Source organism: Brachyhypopomus gauderio, chromosome 2 (assembly GCF_052324685.1).
Source record: "Brachyhypopomus gauderio isolate BG-103 chromosome 2, BGAUD_0.2, whole genome shotgun sequence".
Taxonomy (NCBI): Eukaryota; Metazoa; Chordata; class Actinopteri; order Gymnotiformes; family Hypopomidae; genus Brachyhypopomus; species Brachyhypopomus gauderio.
In genome coordinates this window covers 505,221-515,650 of record NC_135212.1, presented here as the reverse complement: position 1 = coordinate 515,650, position 10,430 = coordinate 505,221, and the positions used below count along the sequence as shown (strand labels likewise).

The 10,430-nt window shown below is 37.0% G+C and overlaps 1 long non-coding RNA gene across 1 annotated transcript; it reads right to left on the bottom strand.

The window, feature by feature from the left end:
- Positions 1-7,075: 7,075 nt before the first annotated feature.
- Positions 7,076-9,134, bottom strand: LOC143508711 (uncharacterized). Its single transcript, XR_013129427.1, has 3 exons — positions 8,640-9,134; positions 7,925-8,028; positions 7,076-7,546 (listed from the first exon to the last, which is right to left on the bottom strand). It is a non-coding gene; the product is annotated as an uncharacterized LOC143508711 (long non-coding RNA).
- Between the last annotated feature and the right edge of the window lie 1,296 nt (positions 9,135-10,430).

Sequence of the window (10,430 nt, the reverse complement as noted above, 5' to 3'; positions counted from 1 at the left end):
TTCTCTCTCTCCTCGCCCAAGCAAACAGAAGACAGCTAAACGCTAAGAACTCGAGTTTGGGTTGTTGCGATGGATGACATCATTCGCTCAACAACGGACTACAAAATCGGCCAATCAGCACACTGTACATTCTCCCTTCTCTACCAATCTTAGCGAGGAAGCGAGACTCGTTAGACACCGCAGTCTGCAGAAGCGACGCAGTGACAGTAGTACATTAAACATCTAACAGTACCTTGATAATAAACTGACCACTGATAGACTCAGTCTAACTTTAATTAAAGAAATGTTACAATTGTGACTGACGGACAGATTTTCACAGTTATAGTATTAAAAATGGCTAAACTGAATATAGTGTCTGTTATTATAAATGTCAGATATAATGGGATAAACGGGTTAAACTGAAAATAATTTGGAAATACATGTCTGATTTTGGAACAACAGATTATATTTGTAGGCTATTTGGCCATGGGGTATCTGACTGTTAAACATAGTCTGGGTTACTTTATACAGCTCCAAATTAGTGTTTCTTCATGGAGTCAGATCATGAATCAGCTTAGCAAGACGTTTCAGAATTTTTAAAGCAACTATTCATACTGGATGCCTGTTTTATTATGTCTTTACTGTCGTAGTGTCATGAAGTCAGAAGTGGAATTTGCTTAGCAACACCTATCGGATTTTCTGTTTTCATAAAGCAACTATTACCATAGGATGTCACAGTTTTATTATGTCTCATTCAGAAATAAACAGCTTTATCTTCGATCACTCTCACTAATCTTTACCATTTCGAGATCAGAAGCCAACGTCAAGAAATAACTGAATAGAAAAGGTAAATTCTCATATTTCTGTTTTCTTTTTTATGTTGAAGGTTTATACTGGCTAAAAATATAAATGTATGTAGTATCACAAAACATAACTAACTATATTTCTTTAACTGATAGTAAATTATTTGGAAAATTTTAATTGACTTTAATTAAACTTATTAGCCTAGTAATGTGATGACAACGTGTCTCATTTTGTTCGTTAATTATGAAAGTGATCTTAGCTGAAAGAATTTTGTTAGAATTTTTTTTCGTTGTTCAGGTTGTTAATATAATCTGTGTGTAGGCCTCCCGGGTCCTGAATATTACCTCAGAATAGAGGAGAACAGTTTAACGCAGATGAATAATTTCCCGTGTAACTGAGTATGACCAGAAACAATAGCCCAAAGTGCGCAGTAGTGTCTTTATAACGTCGAGTTTAAAACATTTTGAGTGACATTGATAGGCTAATACATTAATCAATGGATGTAAAATGTGTTTTTTATGTTGTTGCGATCAAAATGATTATATCTATGCTGTGTTCGTCACAACTGGACTCAAACTTCGAGAAAGCCTTTGTACTCAAATAGACAGACCGATATTTCAGTAGCATTAAGTAAAACCCGTCGAATACATAAAATAGGGGTATAGTAAAAACCTAATTAATTTCCCCTTATAGCCTAAATAAGGTCTGGTAAGGATTTTGGTGTTTGGCCATATCAGAACCACAAGATCTATTTGAACAAGCTCCGGCAACAATATAGAAGTTAAATCATATTGTTCTTTTCGATTCATTAGCCTATCCGATGTAGCAAGTGTCATAGCTAGAGGTTGATTACAGCATCAGCGCTCATCTTACTCGTTCCGCCAGCATTTTCCGCAGCGACGAAATGTAACTTATTAATGCGGTAGTCTTGAGGTTTCGTCTCTCAAACACAGTGGTGTCTAAGAGCCGGTAGCTCACTGAAGTAGCTACACTTCTGGATAAATACACTACTGGATAAACCGGCAAAATTAAAACAATGACATTGTGCTTCCATTTGTCTTACATTTCTGCACTTATGAATGTAGCCGTTTACTTTAGGCAATTATTGAACTGTTTAGCCTCCGAATTCGATTAAAACGGCATCGATGAGCTCGCAAAGTAGGCTATAGTATGTCTATTTTTTTATGTCAATAGGCGGTATTCGTTTGGTCGTCAGATTTCCATTACTTATTTTAGATAAATAAGATAGTGGTAGTGATTGGTATCGACTGAATAAAACAAGGGACCTGGTGACTTGAAGTCTGGGGATTCGACCTTTTATGAGCACAGCGGCAAGGCAATTACTGCATTTCGAATAAAGTAAAGCTCAGCACACAGTTATATAAATATCTTACTTTCCTTTTTATAAAACGACTACCTTATGACAAGAAGTTGGAACAATAACGTCTTTATTTAAATCACATAACTTTCATTTGAACAGAAAACTTGCATTTCCTTTCTACAAAACTACAGTATTGTTTCTCTTTCCTCCCCAGCAGGGCTCATCACAATGGCAACTGTATCTGAAGCACTAAGCAAAAGCACCACCCCATACAGTAGACCACCAGCTGTAAAAGTCAAGTGCGTTTTTAAAAAAAGTGTAGACCGTGCTACAGGTTTTAGTTTCAACGCGGACCAAGTGACTGTAGCTTCATCCAAACATTATATTCATTTTGGCGCTACTGATGGCCAACAGGCAATTAAAGTGGTCATCAATTTGGACTACCAGTCCAATCACATCAACATGGAGGAGGGGGGGGTTTATATTATTAAAGGTTATGCAGTTATTAAAGAAAAGAAAACAGGGCAGGACTTTTTTTTAATCACCAAAGACACCAAAATCTTCAGAACCGGCATTTTTGATGTGTCCATGGAGGCAGAACAAAGGGCGATCCGGGTCGTCGAGCCTCTAAGTGTGCCAACGGAAATAGGAGAAAAGACTCCAGAAAACCATCTTGCTACCCTGAAGGGAACAGTGGACACTGTAAGTTATACTACATTGTGTTCACTTAAACAGTTGTGCACGCGTGTGTACTTGTTGCCAAACAATCACCAGTGGTGTAACAGAATGTATTTCAAAATCTCTGGATAATTATGAACAAGTTCAGGTGTGGGTTAATTAGTGATATCTAAGCTACAAGGAGGAAAATGCATAAGGCTGGGTAGTTTCTGGAACAATAAATTACATTTTACTCTATGAAGGATACAGGAGTCATTTGCACTGCCAAAAATGCTACTTGGAATAAGTACTTAAAATGTAATCAATTTGTTATTCAATTGAATTTGATTTTACTATAAAATTGGTCTTTTTTAACACCCAATTTTCTTGCTGCCTATTAAGATACATTTTTGTACAGTGTATACTTTTGCAGACATGTACAGTGCAAATTTGTCTTGATTTATTGTCAGGTGAGTGCACCTCGACGAGTCAAACTTCACGAGGGGGATGTGCCCATTGTAGACCTCTCCCTTGCGGATGGGTACAGGAGAGTGCAAGTGTCCCTTTGGAGGGAGACTGCCCTGAATGCCATTCATGAAGGCCAGCAGATAACAATCACCCACCTCCGCTGGACAACTGATAAATCTGTGGGCTACAAATGGAACTCTACATCCTACACAACCATAAAGGTGAAAAAAAAGTTATGCGATTATTATTTTCAAACATTTAATATATTTTACATGACAGCTTCAGTAAATACACTCAAGTATTAAAATGTATGTGACAATATAATAAAAATGCAATAATGCCTATAAAGAAACCTGCAAACTAAGTGAAAGTTAGGATTGTTTACACTGCATTTTCTTGTTAGTCAATTTAAGCAGCAACATTGTATATAGGCCTAATATTGTTATCCATTAATGTAATTGTAAGATGTTTACCTATATGGTGATCAAACCATTTCAACATAAATACACATCTTGTTATTCGCATACTTACCAAACAAAAAAAATCAATGCCTAAAATAATAGGCCAACTTTATATTAACATTATGTTTATAATAATTAACATATTATATTAATTATGTGGGAAATTTCACGATATTTCTCATGCAACATTTTACCTGCTGTCTGTCTGAATCCAAGTCTGAAGTCGCGATACCCTTAGCTGGCTCCGTGAGCAGTTATTCTTTCGCAGTTTCCTCATTTGGGAAAGCACTGCCATTGCCTGATGTAATCACGAAAATGAACAGAACATTAAAAATGCATTCGAATCAATGTGAATGACACAAGCTAGCAGCAAAGTAGCTAATGCTAATGTTATTTCAAATTGCTTAAAAAAAACAAGAAATCTGGCCATGACTTTAAATAAAACAGCAGGCAGCTGCTGTAGACAGCTACGTTAATGCCTACGTGTTTTAGCTACCTGCGCTTTACTATGCGTAATGGGTGAGGATTTTTTGTCATTGGAAAATATCCCCCAATTTCTGTTGAGTTTGTATGTTAAAAGTTAATCGATATGCTGTATCTCCACTCACATGTTCGTCTCTGCCCATAAACAAATGCGGGGATCCGATCACGTGACTCGCGAAGCAGCGGAGCCGAATCTTTAGCACTAAGCGTTCGCTTGTTGAAAATAGCGAAGACAAAAATAACGGATTTTTCACAGCCTACATCTCTGTGGGATCATAATAGGCCACACTCCTTTATAACTGTACATAGTTTAAAGTTATTTTTAATGGGATCAAAAGTCACTCATATGCATTCATTGAGACGACTCAAGTAACTGCACAATTTTACAGTTCTACAACGCAATAACTGAAAGTATTGATACCTTTTTTGTTTGGTTTCATTTACATTTTACATTTACGGCATTTTGCAGATGCCCTTATCCAGAGCGACTTACATTTTTATCTCATTTTTATTGAGGGTTTAGGCCTCAGTCATGGCCTCAGGCCTGGAAATCAAACCCACAACCCTCCGGTCACAAGATCAGTTCCCTAACCACCAGGCCACGACTGCCTTTCACTCTTCTGTGTGAACACATGACATCCTAAGATACATTCATCTATCTTTATAGCAGTGCACATAGTTGAAAAATCCTTGTTCTAACTGGTATTTTTCTTGTAACTCTTTTCTATTACAGGAAAGTGAAGAGGGCCCAAAAACAGAACGTGTCAAAATAATAGGATTAGTGGAAAAAGACCAGCACGTTCTGCTGATGACAGAAAAAGAGGAGGAACTGGTCATTGAATGGGAAGTAATAAAAAATGCATTCAATGACATTTCACTACATGAATTTGTATACATGCTCCCTGTAGAGTGCCAAGCTAAAATTAAACAAAACAAAATAATTGAAATACTATGAAAAGTTTATAAGAAACATGTTCTTGTTTAAATAATTCAGTTTTAAATATTGTAAGTTGTTCAATGTGTTTGTTATGTAGTCCTATAGTTTTTTAATATGAACTCCCTTTCTTGTTCAAAACATGATTTGAAATTTTAAATAGATATAAAAAATATATGATACAACAGATATTTTCAGTTTATATTGATATAATATTGTCTTTTCATAATTAATATTAATTAAACAATTTGTGTGCTGATATTCTAGTAAAAAGGTTTACATGCTGTTACAACAATCCACTTTTTTATCTCTTCTTTTTCATCCTGTGCTGTTCACCCATTGTCTTCGATTCATTTTTCACTACCTTAATTTTTCTCTGCATTCAATGCCTTTTCTGATATTACCCTCAATATCACTATATGGAAAATCTGGTTTGATATCAATAAAGGTCCAATTATTTTTCACCACTCATGCAATATTCATCCTTTTTTCATTCCTTCATCTTTCCATAGGAACAATATAGATTGAACAACTAAATCTGCTGAACTGATTCAACTGTTTATATGCTAAACATGGTGTTATATGGTCTTTATATATGGAACCGATATTTCAGTAGCATTAAGTAACACCCGTCGAATACATAAAATAAGGGTACTGTAAAAACCTAATTTCCCCATATAGCCTAAATAAGGTTTGGTAAGGATTTTGGTGTTTGGCCATATAAGAACCACAAGATCTATTTGAACAAGCTCCGGTAACAATATAGAAGTTAAATCACCATGGTGTCTAAGAGCCGGTACCTGACTGAAGTAGCTACACTACTGCATAAACCGGCAAAATTAAAACAATGACATTATGCTTAAATTTGTCTTACATTTCTGCACTTATGTAGCCGTTTACTTTAGGCAAATTATTGAACTGTTTAGCCTCCGAATTCGATTCTAGCGGCATTGATGAGCTCGCAAAGTAGGCTATAGCCTTTGTCTATTTTTATGTCAACAGGCGGTACTCGTTTGGCCATCAGACTTCCATCATTCATTTTAGATAAATAATAAGATAGTGGTAGTGATTGGTATCAACTGAATACACCAAGGGACCTGGTGACTTCGACCTTTTATGAGCATAGTGGCAGGGCAATTACTGCATTTCGAATAAAGTAAAGTAAAGCTCAGCACAGTTATATAAATATCTTACTTTCCTTTTTATAAAACTACCTTATGACAAAGTTGGAACAAAGATTTTTATTTAAATCACATAACTTTCAATTTAACAGAAAACTTTACAAAACTACAGTATTGTTTCCATTGCCTCCCTCCAGGGCTCATCACAATGGCAAACTATATCTGAAGCACTTAAAGCCACCACCCCATACAGCAGGCCACCAGCTGCAAAAGTAGTGTCTGCTCAAAAAAAAAAAAATGTAGACCATGCTACAAGTTTTAGTTTCAATGCGGACAAGGTCACTGTAGCCTCATCCAACCATTACATGCATTTTGGCATTACTGATGGCCAACATGCAATTAAAAGTTGTCATCAATTTGGAGTACCAGTCCAGTCACATCAACATGGAGGGGGGGGGGGGGGGTTATATTATTAAGGGGTTATGCCATTATCAAAAAAAAAAAAAAAAAGGCAGGACTTTTTTTAATTACGAAAGACACCAAAATCTTCAGGACCGGGATTTTTGAGGTGTCCATGGAGGCAGAAGAAATGGCAATCCGGGTCATCGAGCCTCAAAGTGTGACAGCAGAGATTGGAGAAAAGACCCCGGAAAACCATCTTGCCATCCTGCAGGGAACAGTGGATGCTGTAAGTTATACTCCATTGTGTTCACTTAAGGTGTGCACACACGTGTGTACTTGTTGCCAGTCACCAGTGGTGGAACAGATTATATTTCAAAATCTCTGAATAATTAGGAACATATTCAAGTTTTGGTTAATTAATGATATCTAGACTAAATAGGGAGGAAAATGCATAAGGCTGGGTAGTTTCTGGAATAATAGATCATTACATTTTACTCTATGAAGGATACATGACACATTTGCACTGCCACAAATGCTACTTAGAATAAGTACTTACATTTAAATCCATTTGTTGTTCAATTGAAATTGTTTTTTATTTTTTAATATAAACATCCAATTTTCTTGCTGCCCATCAAGACTTTTGTACAGTGTAAACTTTTGCAGACATGTACAATGCAATTACAGTGCAAATATTTGTCTTGATTTATTTTGAGGTGAGTGCACCTCGACAGGTCAAGCTTCACGAGGGGGACGTGCCCATTGTGGACCCCTCACTTGCGGATGGATACAAGAGAGTCCAAGTATCCCTTTGGCGGGAGACTGCCCTGAACGCCATCCATGTAGGCCAGCAGATAACCCTCACCGACCTCTGCTGGACAACTGATAGAACTGTGGGCTTCAAATGGAATTCCACATCCTACACAACCATAAAGGTGAAAGTTATGCAATTAATGTTTTCAAACATTTAAGCTTCAGTAAACACAAAGTATCATGCATGTATGTGACAATATACTAAAAATGGAATAAAGCCTTTAAAGAAACCAAGTGAAAGTTGGGGATTGTATACACTGCTGTTTCTTTGTAGCCAATTTAAGCAGCAACATGGTATGTTGGCCTTAATATTGTTATCCATCAATATGACTGCAAGATGTTTAGCTATAGCCTATGGTTATCAAATCATTTCAACTTACATTTTTAGTTATTCATATACTTACCAAACTAAAAAATGCTGAAAAAGTAGGCGTTATATTAATTATGCAGTAAATTACACGTTATTTCTAGCGCAACATTTTACCTGCTGTCTGTCTGAATCCAAGTCTGAAGTCGCGATACCCTTAGCTGGCTCCGTGAGCAGTTATTCTTTCGCAGTTTCCTCATTTGGGAAAGCACTGCCATTGCCTGATGTAATCACGAAAATGAACAGAACATTTAAAAAAAGCATAATATTTGAACTAATGTGAATGACACAAGCTAGCAACCAAGTAGCTAATGCCAATATTTATTTCATATTGCTTTAAAAAAAAAAAGCAAATCTGGCCATGACTTTAAACAAAACAGCAGGCAGCTGCTGTAGACAACTACGTTAACGCCTACGTGTTTAGCTACCTGCGATTTACTAGCTATCTAGCTTTAATTTAACATACTCTTAATAAATCTGCATGTTGTAAAGATGTGCACACCGACTAACACAATGCAACATCAAGCTTTTACACAAATGTTTGTAAAACTACATCTTTCACCGTAACTTAGCGTTCCCTTACTTGATGTTGAAGTAGCCACAAAGCTAGCTAGCTATAGCCATAACTTACCCGTTATATAGTAGTCTGCTGTGAATGAGCTCAGTTATAAACACATTAGGAGTCTGGATCAAAGGCTTCGAACCTTTTCATAATAGCAACGCTTTTGACGACGAGGTTGCACAGTAGGGCAACACACATGAGCATAAGCAGCTATCAATAATGCACCTTACAGACCAACGATATACAAAATGGGGAAAAGCGTTAACTCACCATTAATATGTGCTTCCTGTCCGTAGTTACCAGTTACTTCGTTCCCTCCACGTCACGATCAGTTTCCCAGTCAATATATACACGCACGAAGCATACACGTGACAGAGTAATGCAATTACAATGATAATATATTCATTAACATCAGAATTATTAATGAAGGCTTTTCTCTTCTCCGTACATGAATAACTGCACTCCCATCAGCAGCTCAGTTCAATTACTTTAGTTTGCAGATGACACCACCTTATAGGTGTAATTACAGTGGTGAAAAAGTTCTGAGTGGAATGAACAGTGGTCCTCAAACAGCATGTATGTCTATATATATATTCCTTGAGACAGCTCAAGAAACTGTATTGCACAATTTTACAGTTCTACAAAGCAATAATTGAAAACGAATACCTTTTTGTTTGGTTTGGCTCTTCTGTGAAAACACATGGCATCTTATGATTAGAGGTGTCAATTCCAGGTTCATAGATTAAAAGTCCTCACCGTAGCGAGGGGAGGTGTACAAGCTGAATGCGCAGCACTGTACGGCGCTACCTGTGGGGATTTAAAGTGCCCGAGTCCAATTAGTGCCAGGTGCTAATACTCGGGTGATTGGGAGTGAGGGAGTGTCCGGGAGTGAGAGGGCGTGCGCATAGTCGGAGTGGGCGTGTGTGAGTGGGAAGGAGTGTGTCTGCGCGCCCTCTGGTTGCGTCTGGGCTGACCCACCGTGACACTGATATGATCTAAAACAGCTTTTTATTATCTTCTATTCATTCTTTTTTCATCCTTTCATCCTCCCATTGGAAACCACCGATTTAACTCCATCAGATGTATAGATAGAACAACTAAATCTGCTGTAATGATTCAACTGTAAATATGATAAATATGATGTTATATGGTCTTATTGTGACGCGGGGACAGAGGCATCAGGAGGCAGATGCTGTGAGCAAAAGGCTTTATTATCCAGTTTAAACTGAAATACTCAGGCCACCAGGCAGACCAAACACAACAGTATACTCCAGGAAATGCATGTAAGTAAAGCAGCCACAGAAGCCATATGGTTTAAAACAGCCTTTTATTTTCAACTATTCATTTTTTTTTCATCCCTTCATCCCTCCATTCTCCCATTGGAAACCACTGATATAACACAGATGTATAGATAGAACAACTAAATCTGCTGTACCAATTCAATTGTATATATATGCTAAACATGTTGTCATATGGTCTTATATGGTCTAAAACAGCTTTTTATTTTATTCTATTCTTTCTTTTTTCATCCCTCCATCTGATATAACTTAATCAAACTCCATCATTCCATAAGAATCCACTGATTTAAAAAATCCCTTAATTTTCAAGATATAGAGATCAAACTTGGTGACCTGACTCAGTAGCTGGTCCCTAGCACTGCACTGAATATCATATTGAAGCCATTTGTCTATCCTCCCATTCTATCACTTCATTCATCCCTCCATCCTCTCATAGATAAACATTGATTTAATCAAATCCTTAATTTTCAAGATACAGTGATCAAACTTGGTGACATGACTCACTACCTCATCCCTAGCACTACACTGAATATCATATTGATGCCATTTGTCTATCCTCCGATTATATCATTTCAATCATCCCTCCATCCTCCCATAAGAATCAATTTATGTTAAAAATCCCTTAATTTTAAAGATACAGTGATCAAACTTGGTGAAATGACTCAATAGCTGATACCTACCACTGCGCTGCATTTCATATCGATGCCATTTCTATCATTTCATTCATCCCTCCATCCTCCCACATGGTTCATTTGGTTTTATA